The following is a 13,161-nucleotide window of genomic DNA, read 5'->3' on the forward strand; positions in this document are numbered from 1 at the left end:
TAGAGATCCCAACCCGTGGTGTGGCTCACATCTTCCAGAAGAGTGGTGTAAGAGTAGTTCCTGCTCCCTGGGAGACCATTTTGTAACAAAGGAAGCTAAACTGAAAGAAGCCAAGTGGTTCGCTTTTGATCACACTACCGAGTAATGGAGGGGGGGTTTGCACGCAGATTCTTCAGTGTCCGCCAGATCTGTGCCTGCTGCTAAGCTCTTCCACCAGTCTCAATCCACTGCTCCTCCCTGGATTCCTGGGATCCTGTTCAGGGGTTTATGTGCAAAGGCGTCCCAGCTTTTGAAGTCCTACTCCTGGTTCTCAGTTCCCAGCCACCCTCTGTCCTCACCTCTTGGTCTCTGTCTGTAGCCCATGCTTGTGTCATACCACAGGCTGGAGCTCAAGGCCTTGGAGGACATGCTTCAGACCCAGTGAGCACATTGCCTCATCACTGCAGATCTTGTTGCTAGAGCTGTGGAGATGGGGCCTGCCTGCCCACTCCTCCTGCCTGCCCTAAGACTGCCTTGACCTTGTGAAGATGACCAGTGTTGAATCAGGAAAAACTCTCAAGGGGCTGGACCAGGAAGACCCAATAGAGAAGGTGTATAAGTGGGATTTGGGGCAATAGTGGGAGGTCACAGGATAGAGGGGAAGGGCTGTCCCACAGGGGAGAATGGCAGTGCCTTTGCCCAAAAGGCATGGGCATGGAGTATGGGTGTATGTGGGCATGGAGTGTGTCTGGGACCCACAGATGATCTGGGAACTTTCATACAATGTGGCCTGTTCTTTTTAGTCAGTGGGGAAGTTGAGAGATGCAGAAAGAGGTTTCTTCTGCGCTTATCTTCAACACCACCACCAGTTTCAGGTAAAGGGATTACTTCAGTTTTCCAGAAATACTGAGTGAGATGCTGGGGCGTGTAGAGATGAATGAATTTCTGTCCCAAGGAGTAGACCAGCTCGGTCCACACCAGCTGCATAGCCCATCCCTGTGGGCTATGACACTCATTGTTCAGCTCAATTGTTCAGCTGTGACACACTTGGGGGCTCTGGACTGTTCTCCCCATGTGTATCAAGCCAAGGACACTGTCTTGAAACAAACATTACTAATGATTAGTGGTGTCATCAGCCCGGCATGATGTCACTAGTAGCACAGTCTTTGTCTCCACAGTCACATCATAAAATGAATTTTAATTTATTATGATGTTCTGCTGCTGCTGCTGCTGCTAAGTCGCATCAGTCGTGTCTGACTCTGTGCAACCCCATAGATGGCAGCCCAGCAGGGTCCCCCGTCCCTAGGATTCTCCAGGCAAGATGTTCTGATCATTCATCAAATTGCTGCCTCTGGAGTCAGGAGACAAAAGGATTTATGGGCAAATACACTTGGAATCCTCTAAGTGCCAAGCCCAGAGCTGGGGAAGGGACCCCAAAGACAAGCAGGAGACCTCAAGGAGTTGGGATTTCACAGAGGAGAGCAGTGAGTTCACCAGTCACCATGCAGCAACGTGAAGATGTGTAAGAGGCAGTGTCCGTCACTCAGTCGGGGCCAGCTCTTTGCGACCCTCTGGACTGTGGCCCCCAGGTTCCTCTGTCCATGGGATTCTCCAGGCAAGAATACTGGAGTGGGTAGCCATTCTCTTCTCCACAGGATCTTCCCGACCCAGGGATCAAATCCGGGTCTTCCACATTGCAGGCAGATTCTTTACCATCTGAGCCACCAGGGAAGCCTGAAAAGGCAGACAGGATTGTGGAAGGGAGGGATCCCCAGAGAGGGGTGGGAGTAAGGACATGGCAGTGACAACCAGAGCTGTCCTGGAACAGCCACCCAGTCTGTGCCAAGAGTTTGACCTCTGTGACCTCAGTTTTCACAGTAACCCCATGTGCTAGAATTCAGGGGAGCTTTGAGCAGGGGCTTGAAGAATGAGCAGGTTTGCTCCAGGTGTAGAAAAGGGTTGTTCCAGACAGAGGCAACCACGTGGACACCCGAGGGGTTGGAAGCCAGTGACCTACAATGAGGTTCCAAGTGTCTGCAGGTCTGGCTAGACTACACTTTCCATGGTAGAAAGTAAGGTTGACATTAGTGACCCCAGGTAGCAGCAAGGCTTGGGACCTCAGAAGATTGGAATTCTGAGAAAAGTAAAGAGGAATCAGGGTGGATATTGTGGACAAAGAATGTAACTTGCCATTTCAGGAAATGGTGGCCATAAAGCCACCCATCCTGCCCCCCCCCCACCCCCCTCCACCCCTCCGCCATCTGCACCCTGAGGGGATTCAGTTTGGGGAAAAACAGGATGCTGGCCCTCTGTGGTTAAGGTGCGTATCAAAGGAATAATTTCAATAAGCCCAGACGCCTGCATTGCCCCATACAAAGTAAAGCACTAAAATCATTAACTTGAGGTGTCTGTTTTTTTCTGTATGTGTGATTAGTAGGATTAATGTTAACATTAGGATTAATGTTCAACCACAGGTTTTTTGTTTTCCCCAGCAAAAACTATATATTCTGGCTCCTCCTTACCTTTAAGGAACAGTTCCTCAGAGCTATCCAAGAATCTGATTCCCAGGCTACAGTCATCAGTAAGTTCATCAAATAAAGTTCTCAGTTTTTAGGTTGGGTGTGTGTGTGCGCGCGTGTGTGCGCGCGCTCTTTTTTCAATTGACAATATGTTCATACAGTGGCTTTGCAAAATCCTTCAGATTGTTTTTGATGAAATATAGGGGTAGAGCTTCAGGTGTATTTTTGTTGCAGTGAAAAGGTAAAAGAGGTAAATTGGTAAAATGAATTTTTCTTTCTTTGCCTTTCCTGAGAACAAAGAAGATAAAGAGAATAGTGAGCAGGCCTGATCATTCCTAGTTTTTACTTTAACTGTTCATAATCTGTAGTCTAGAACTAAGCTTGCTTTTCTCAAAACTAACTTGACACTGTGTAACTTACATCCTCCACCTAACTCCCCCAGACTGCAGGAGCTACATTCTGCACCTGTTATCTTTTAACTCTATGCTAATTACATCCTGTACCTGGTGCTTACCTTTACCCCAGACCACTCTGTGTGGTCAGAAAGAAGGCTGAAGTACAATAAACTAGAGACAAAGGGACCCAGTTACCGGGGTTACCTAAGGTAAGCTCTGACTGTTTTGAGACAAAGCAAGAAGAATGCAAGACCTTCATAACTTCAAGCCTCATCATTTACCCTAAAACCACAAGACCCAGGCTGTACAAAGTCTCTCCATTCCCCTCGGAGCTGGAACGCAGTTCCAGAGTCACTGGTCTGCTGTGTTCTCCCCTCAGCTGGCTGAGGATTAAAGCCGTCTTTCTGTTTCTTCCAAACTCTGCCTCCGTACTTTTTGTTCCACTTCAGTGGGCAGAGAAAGAAAGCCAAGATTATGGCAGTAACCTTTTGGATGCAAATTTGCCTCATGATTTTGTAAGTCCTGATTTCCTGGGTTTAGTAACATGTTCCCAAACGAGCCGCAGATGTTGTTAATACTGGGTACTTGGCCTGGATCTCTGCCCTCCTAAATTTCTGGGGAGATCTGGTGTCCTTGAGGATGCTGCTTAGGGAAGCCAGTGAGGACTTTGGTGGCTGGGGACAGTGGCGATGGATAGGTAAGGTGAGGTGGGGCAGGGAGATTAGGGGCCCTCTGGGGCTTCCACTCTTCCATTCTGAACCTTTAAAAAGTCAAAGGTGGGTAAACCTTTTTTGGGTGGTGGTCTTGACCATCAGAGGAGAAGTTGTCTTCTAATTGTTCAGTTTTTATTGTCTTGATTAAAGACTTCAGGTTGCCTGAAGATCACCTAGAGTTACATGAAAGGGGGCAAATGTAGCAAATTTCAGCAAAGGGAGGAAATTTACTGAGCATTAGGGCTTCCAACGGAGAAGGCAATGGCAACCCACTCCAGTACTCTTGCCTGGAAAATCCCATGGGTGGAGGAGCCTGGTAGGGTGCAGTCCATGGAGTCGCTAAGAGTCGGGCACTACTGAGCGACTTCACTTTCACTTTTCACTTTCATGCATTGGAGAAGGAAATGGCAACCCACTCCAATATTCTTGCCTGGTACTACTGCGGGCAGGAATCCCTCAGAAGAAATGGAGTAGCCATCATGGTCAACAAAAGAGTCTGAAATGCAGTACTTGGATGCAATCTCAAAAACGACAGAAAGATCTCTGTTCGTCTCCAAGGCAAACCATTCAATATCACAGTTATCCAAGTCTATGCCCCAACCAGTAACGCTGAAGAAACTGAAGTTGAATGGTTTTATGAAGACCTACAAGACCTTTTAGAACTAACACCCAAAAAAGATGTCCTTTTCATTATAGGGGACTGGAATGCAAAAGTAGGAAGTCAAGAAACACCTGGAGTAACAGGCAAATTTGGCCTTGGAATGTGGAATGAAGCAGGGCAAAGACTAATAGAGTTTTGCCAAGAAAATGCACTGGTCATAGCAAACACCCTCTTCCAACAACACAAGAGAAGACTCTACACATGGACATCACCAGATGGTCAACACCGAAATCAGATTGATTATATTCTATGCAGCCAAAGATGGAGAAGCTCTATACAGTCAACAAAAACAAGACCAGGAGCTGACTGTGGCTCAGATCATGAACTCCTTATTGCCAAATTCAGACTTAAATTGAAGAAAGTAGGGAAAACCGCTACACCATTCAGGTATGACCTAAATCAAATCCCTTATGATTATACAGTGGAAGTGAGAAATAGATTTAAGGGCCTAGATCTGATAGATAGAGTGCCTGATGAACTATGGAATGAGGTTTGTGACATTGTAGAGGAGAGAGGGATGAAGACCATCCCCATGGAAAAGAAATGCAAAAAAGCAAAATGGCTGTCTGGGGAGGCCTTACAAATAGCTGTGAAAAGAAGAGAGGCGAAAAGCAAAGAAGAAAAGGAAAGATATAAGCATCTGAATGCAGAGTTCCAAAGAATAGCAAGAAGAGATAAGAAAGCCTTCTTCAGCGATCAATGCAAAGAAATAGAGGAAAACAACAGAATGGGAAAGACTAGAGATCTCTTCAAGAAAATTAGAGATACCAAGGGATCATTTCATGCAAAGATGGGCTTGATAAAGGACAGAAATGGTATAGACCTAACAGAAGCAGAAGATATTAAGAAGAGGTGGCAAGAATACACGGAAGAACTGTACAAAAAAGATCTTCACGACCCAGATAATCACGATGATGTGATCACTAATCTAGAACCAGACATCTTGGAATGTGAAGTCGAGTGGGCCTTAGAAAGCATCACTATGAACAAAGCTAGTGGAGGTGATGGAATTCCAGTTGAGCTGTTTCAAATCCTGAAAGATGATGCTGTGAAAGTGCTGCACTCAATATGCCAGCAAATTTGGAAAACTCAGCAGTGGCCACAGGACTGGAAAAGGTCAGTTTTCATTCCAATTCCAAAGAAAGGCAATGCAAAAGAATGCTCAAACTACCACACAATTGCAGTCATCACATGCTAGTAAAGTAATGCTTAAAATTCTGTAAGCCAGGCTTCAGCAATAAGTGAACCGTGAACTCCCTGATGTTCAAGCTGGTTTTAGAAAAGGCAGAGGAATCAGAGATCAAATTGCCAACATCCACTGGATCATGGAAAAAGCAAGAGAGTTCCAGAAAAAACATCTATTTCTGCTTTATTGACTATGCCAAAGCCTTTGACTGTGTGGATCACAATCAACTGTGGAAAATTCTGAAAGAGATGGGAATACCAGACCACCTATCTTGAGAAATCTGTATGCAGGTCAGGAAGCAACAGTTAGAACTGGACATGGAACAACAGACTGGTTCCAAATAGGAAAAGGAGTATGTCAAGGCTGTATATTGTCACCCTGCTTATTTAACTTATATGCAGAGTACATCATGAGAAACGCTGGACTGGAAGAAACACAAGCTGGAATCAAGATTGCCAGGAGAAATATCAATAACCTCAGATATGCAGATGACACCACCCTAATGGCAGAAAGTGAAGAGGAACTAAAAAGCCTCTTGAGGAAAGTGAAAGAGGAGAGTGAAAAAGTTGGCTTAAAGCTCAACATTCAGAAAATGAAGATCATGGCATCCAGTCCCATCACTTCATGGGAAATAGATGGGGAAACAGTGGAAACAGTGTCAGACTTTATTTTTTGGGGCTCCAAAATCACTGCAGATGCTGACTGCAGCCATGAAATTAAAAGACGCTTACTCCTTGGAAGAAAAGTTATGACCAACCTAGATAGTATATTCAAAAGCAGAGGCATTACTTTGCTGACTAAGGTCCGTCTAGTCAAGGCTATGGTTTTTCCTGTGGTCATGTATGGATGTGAGAGTTGGACAGTGAAGAAGGCTGAGCGCCGAAGAATTGATGCTTTTGAACTGTGGTGTTGGAGAAGACTCTTGAGAGTCCCTTGGACTGCAAGGAGATCCAACCAGTCCATTCTCAAGGAGATCAGCCCTGGGATTTCTTTGGAAGGAATGATGCTAAAGCTGAAGCTCCAGTACTTTGGCCACCTCATGCGAAGAGTTGACTCATCGGAGAAGACTCTGATGCTGGGAGGGATTGGGGGCAGGAGGAGAAGGGGACGACAGAGGATGAGATGGCTGGATGGCATCACCGACTCGATGGACGTGAGTCTGAGTGAACTCCGGGAGATAGTGATGGACAGGGAGGCCTGGCGTGCTGCGATTCATGGGGTCGCAAAGAGTCGGACACAACTGAGCGACTGAACTGAACTGAACTGAACTGGAGAATCCCAGGGACAGAGGAGCCTAGTGGGCTGCCGTCTATGGGGTCGCACAGAGTTGGACACGACTGAAGCGACTTAGCAACAGCAAAGGGCTTCCAAGGTGGTACTAGTGGTAAAGAACCCACCTGTCAATGCAGGAGACCTAAAAGACTTGGGTTCAGTCCCTGGGTTGGGAAAATCCCTTGGAGGAGGACATGGCAACCCACTCCAGCGTTCTTGCCTGGAAAATCCTAAGGACAGAAGAGCCTGGTGGGCTGCAGTCCATGGGGTGGCAAAGAGTCAGACATGACTGAAGTGACTTAGCATGCATAGCATTCACACACAGGGTTGCCAGAGCCCCAGAATTCTCCTGTATGGATGCGGTGGTGGGTGGAGATAGGAATTTTTTCATGTATGCCTAAGAAGGCAGAATCTTCAGGAGTGCAATGACATCTGTGCAAGTTGTCTCAGGTTGGCGAATAGAGAGAGGCTGGGTCAGCCACTTAGAGCAAAGTGACCGGGTTCAGTCACTTAATCATACAGAGCCCTTCTTTGCTATCTATAAAATGGGAACACAGCATCCTCAGCTTGTTGTACCTAGAGAAGGTGGGCAGATGCGAAAGTGCAGGGGAGGTGTGGGGAGAGTTACTGTACCTCCTGGGAGGTCAGGGCTGGTCTAGCCCATCAGTGCCAAGGCTGATCTCAGGCTGTACATTAAGAAGCACTTCTCCGGATTTGCATAAGAGTGTGATCCAGGCTTTGGGCCTTTTCTCTCAAAGTCTAGGACATTTTGAACAAATTTGCATGCTACCTTCAAAGAGCCTCTAATTTCCAGAGTAAAGTAAAACACATCACTGCAAACTCCTGCATTTTTATTCAAAGCTTGTGAATGCCTGCCTGTGGCTTGTCTGAGAGATTGACCATTTCCCCAATCAATTTATTCACATTTTGGATTAGGGAAGTATAGCGACACATGAGCATACAGGCCAGGTCAGACCTGTTTTAATTTGAGCAAGTTTTTGCTGTGCGTCCTTGGAGCATTTTCCTGCTGCGCAGACTGTTTCCCGACTAGAAGGTGCCCTCCTGATGGGCAGGCGACCAGACCTGAGTCAGGCTCCTTAACCTTCTTCTAGGACCATCTGTGCACTTTCTTATAAAATCCAGTTTTATCTAGAGCCCTGATAAGTCAGTTTAATCGGCACCTCCCCCACCCTCCGTGTCCAAGGGGACCATCTTTGTTATCTGATCTATCCATCCCCCAGGGGATGTTTGATTACCCTGGCCTGTCTTCAGCAAGAATCCGGTTAAGTTAGTTCAGCCAAAATTCCCCTCACTCCTGATACTTCCTCTTGGCAATTTTCCATCCATTGACCTCTTCCCCAGCCCCGACTCTATAGATCCTGACTAAGCTATAAATTACCCATGCTGTGTTTGGAATTGAGCCTTGTTCTATACTGAGGTCTCCTTCCCTCTATTGGAATCGTCCTGAATAAAATTCTGTTTCTGTTACTCTAACTAGTGTCCAGCTCTGTTTTGCCTTGGATGCTGGACTGTGTATCCAGTTGCTCATCTCTTCCAACTAGGTGGGCATTGCAGGGCAGCCATCTGAGACTGTGGCTGGAAGGAGAAGAGAGAGGTCTGGGAAGAGTGGAGCCAGGATCAAGTCTTAGCTCTCTCCTAGGGGAGAGCCAGGAGACAGTGGAATTGGGTCTGCCAGGACCTCGAACGGAGAAGGGAATGTAGATGCTCTGAACTGGTGCGGACGGGGTAGCTGTTGTTCACAAGCTCTTCCGGGCTGACTTTGGTTTCTATGGCGACCAGAGATGATTAGATTAGGTGGCACCTGCTGCCTCCAGCTTCAGGATCTCATGAGGTCATTTTCAAATCTTTCCTTTTGCCTTTCTTCTGGAACATCTTCTTTGGCCTTAAGTATTTAAGCTCTCATTATATTGAGTTTGCTGGTATATGAGATCAAAATGAATCACAACTGATAATTCCAGCAATTCCACTTCCAGAGATTTATTCTAAAGGGTTTTCCATTTGTGTTTGTTAAAGCAGCAGAGGATTGGAAACCACATAAATGTCCATCAACAGTAAAGTAGTTAAGTGGCACCTCCATGTCCCCCTGACAGGATACATGGATCCTGTATCCATGTATGGCTTTAGAAAGGGTGGTTTTACAAAGTAGGGCTTCACAAAGGGACAAGCAGTGTGACTTTACAAATGGATGAGAAGACTCTATTTGCTGATGTTCAGTGACTTCAAAGATACCTTACTAAGTGTCCTGTGTAGGAAATGCTACCATTTGTTTAAGAAAAAAAAATTGTAAATTACAAAGTTTGCTCTGGACAGACATGTAGAAATTGATAACCCAAGACTTGGATGGTGGAGGGCTAAAAGACTCGCTTTTCACCACATACCCTTTTGCTACCTTCTGGATTTTACATCATATGTATCTTTATATATTCAAATATAGGTCATAAACAGAATAAAGGATTCAGTACCAGGACAATGGTGCACTGTGAACAGGACGGTTTGGTTTTACAGCTACTAGAATTGAGATCTGCTTCCAGACACATAGCTTCCCTGAAACTGTGTGTGAAGTCCACAGTCTTGCTGACCAAGAACTGGGTTATGGTCCTGGAGACTGAATACTAACTTGCTGTGTGCCTGTAGGATGGTCACTTCCTCTTTCTGAACTTCACCTGGATCACCTGGCAACCTAAGGGCCTCCCAGATCCTGCCGGTTGGCCAATACGAGGTTCACCACACAGCCACTAGATGGCGTGCTGCTGCTGCTGCTAAAGGAGAGACGCTATGGCTGGGGCCCATCCAGCTTTTAAAAAGGTCTGTGAGTCACCTGAGAAAGCTTAACATCAAAAAGCAACCCCCAGGAGTATCTTGGGCATCATAAGGTGAGTGATTCAGAGAGATGCGGAATAACAAAAAGCTGAGGGCTCAGCTTCTCTTGGTGCCAAGGGTAGAGGATGCAGTTAAGTGGGGGTGGCAGGGTGACCTACTTTAGAGGTTGTCAGGACCCCAGGTTTGGCACTCAAGGTTTCAAACTCCCTGTCAGTTTAGCGATTCCTTGGCCTGGGCACAGATCCTTGAAGGATATGACCTATGGAATCTATGGTGGGCATGTCTGTTGACTTCTCTGAGCCTCTGTTTCCCATTTGCAAAACAGACGTAATAGTCATATTATACCCTATAGGTTTGATCTGGCAAATAAACGAAAATAAAAATTTTTTTTGGAGTATAGTCGATTTACAATGGTGTGATGGTTTCGGGTGTACAGAAAAAGTAAATCAGTTATACATATGTGCTCATGTGTGCTCAATCACTTCAGTCGTGTCTGACTCTTTGTGACCCCCATGGACTGTAGCCCGCCAGGCTCCTCTGTCTGTGAGATTCTCCAGGCAGAAATACTGGAGTGGGTTGCCATGCCCTCCTCCAAGGGATCTTCTTAACTCAGGGATCGAACCCATGTCTCCTGTGTCTGCTGCACCTCCTGCATTGCAGGCGGATTCTTTACTGCTGAGCTACCGGGGAAGCTCCACATATACATATACTCACTTTTTTTTAGATTATTTTCCCATGTAAGCCCTTCCAGAGCACTGATGACAAATAAGCTATTCTATGTAGTTCCCTTAGTAGTGTCTACCCCTGACAAAGAAGAGCTCAGTAAATGTAGCTGGTATGTATGTGAAGAGTGGAGACTCAGCTGCCTTCACAGAGAACACCTTCTCCCAGGAACTGATATCCAGGACTGAGCCCAGATGGGAGGCAGAAGGTCTTCTCCAAGAAGGAGATTCCCCAGTTGAGACAGCAGTTTTCTGAACTATTGTGCAGATGGAGCTAATCATCACAGGGCTCAGAAGGCATTCCCTAACCATCCAGTGTAGACATTTCTCAGATTTTACTTTTTATGGGGACATTTGAGGAAAGTACTGCCTATCTTTGCTTGAAAGCGCTTCTGTTTAAATGTTATAAAATGTAAACGCTATGGAATCAGAAGGGAGCCTGGCCTTTTAAAGAAGTTTTTGGCCAAAGCTAGCATTTGAAACTGCTGGAAATCAGTAGGGCTGTTAACATGTAATTTTTAGCGACTCCAGGCAAATGGCCTTTTCTCCACAGTGGAGATGGGTTTTAGCCAGGAGGGTGCAGGCAGGGCAAGCGTGTCAGGGGAGGACGTCTGTCTCCTCCTGAGTGAGACGTGACCATGTGGCCAGGGCGTTGGCACCTTGGAGCTCTCTCTCCTGCTGAGTGGCTCCCCCAGCTGTGGAGCTGCCTGGAGGAAGGGGCGTCCTTCCCGACCACCCTTCTCAGCCCAGGCACAATGGGGACATTTTTCACCACATGAGGTTGTGCCTCCCAGAAGGGGCTCCTTTTCCATTCCAAGGGAAATCAAAACCAGCTTGCTTTAGGCCTGAGAGTCAAGCGGAAATAAGTTTTCCTTTCTCTAGCATAGACAGACCTGTGGGAGACCTTTACTGAAAGCATAGATCCCATTCTTCCTCACTTTCCAGCAGGTTCCTGTAAAAAGGAAAAAATGCAGATTCCCAAGTCAATTACTTGGAGATTATCCAAGGTCTGGTGAGCTGGTCTTGGCTGGCAGGGCTGACTCTGCACTATCTGATGGGGGGACTCCTGCATGAGGGGTCTTGGGTTAGCACTGAATGATCCCAGAAGCAGGGGCTGGAGAAGGGCAGCAGAAGGACCACAGAGACCCCATCTCAGGGCTGCTGGCTGAGCCGATAAGCTGGGGCAATTCCCCCTGGGGAGCAAAGAGCAGCAGTGGAGCCCAGACTGAGGCAGTGAGCTGCTGGTGGGAAGGACGTTGCATTTTCAGGCCAGGCTCTGCTCCTTCCCGCTTGTGTGACCTGGGCAGGTCATTCAACCTTCCTGAGTCTTGCAGTAAAAACGGGAGAGTAATTCCTGGCTCGTATGGCTCCGGCATCTGGTAGGTATTCAGCATTGGTGGCTGTTCTCTTCCCTGTGGTAGAGAAATCTAACTTGGCCCCAGGGCCCTGGGGGACAGGCTTCAGGGTGTCTGCCTGTGCTGTGGGAACAGGGGAGAGGGTGAGCCTGTGCCCCATATAACTCTGTCCATGCATACCCTGCCCCCGCCAGGGACCCCGTGGCCAGCCTATCCAGGCATCTCCCTGATTCTTACTCTCCCAGTTCAGAGTGTGACTGCCTCCTCGGTCCTTCTCAGGCTTCAGGTTTTTGTTGGGTGAAATGAGGCAGATTGAGATGACTTTGGGGGGTTCCTTCTAACTCTTTAAATGCTGCACAACGATGAGTTCTGTCCTGTGCAGACTGAGGCAGGGAAAGGTGAGCCCCACTCGAGCCTTCACGGCCCTGCTTAAGATGGGATCTGGGCCCACACTGACTCCCTGGCAGCTCCCGGTGCATCCTTGGTGACATGGGACATTGTCCACATGTGAGGGTCAGATTTTTCCCTGTGAATTAACAGGAAGGAAGAGAGACATGCTCTCCACAAGTGTTAAATCCAGAGAGGCCTTTCAGCCCAATCCTGGCTCTGCCACTTTCCTTGTATGACTATGGGCACATTATTTTAGCACTGAGTCTCATTTACAAAAGAGGGACAGGATAAAGTGGTCCCTTTGGGGCCTTTCAGTAATGGCAGACCTACGAGGCTGGGACAGCTTGGTCCTACCCTGAGCTATCCCTAAATTTCCTTGTGAAGATCCCTCCTGTCCTCATGCTTTCTGGGCCTTTCTTGAGGTTGGCTTGGAAGCTAAAGCTCCCTCATCTTAAGCGTTTTAGCTGTGGGACTTTAGAAGAGTCCACAGGCTGAGCTGAAGCATGCAATCCTTATTTGTAGGGTTTGACTGCTTCGCAGGTTCAGAGAGGAGACAAAGGGATCAACTGTAAAGTGCTGTGCCGGGTATGGTAGATTACAAGGTTCATCTTAACACCCCAGGCAGCTGCTGCTCAGTTTTGATGCTTGAATTGAAAACAGGATGACAGCAGTCTGGTCTCGGGCAGACAGCTGGCTCAGCATCCTGGGAGCCCATTCAATTTGCACAGAGCTGGGGAAGGTGGTGTCCTGGGGGACCCACTTGGGCCTTCTGAGTTTCCTTAGCTATTGGCTGGTAGAGGAGCCCAGTGGACATGTGGTACCTGCCCCTCCTGGCCTCAGCACACCCCTGCAGACCTGTGTTCCTCCTTCCTGCCCTGGAGGCTGGGCTTCTGGGGCTGCTGCCGCTGCTAGAAGAGCTGAGCTGTGGGTTAGCAGCCCATGTGACACGTCAGGCCAAGGAGAGCCAGGGAGATTCCAGCACAGGGTTTTGAAAATCTTTTCCCTTTCCAGCTATGCCGCAGGCCCTCCTTGGCTTCCCTGGCAGGCAAGGGGTGGAGCTTGTTCTCAGCTCTGGAAGAGCAGCTGGGGATCTGGGGCCCTTCCAGCTCTTGGAGAAGGGCCTGCTGT

Source organism: Budorcas taxicolor, chromosome 11, assembly GCF_023091745.1.
Source record: "Budorcas taxicolor isolate Tak-1 chromosome 11, Takin1.1, whole genome shotgun sequence".
Classification (NCBI taxonomy): domain Eukaryota; kingdom Metazoa; phylum Chordata; class Mammalia; order Artiodactyla; family Bovidae; genus Budorcas; species Budorcas taxicolor.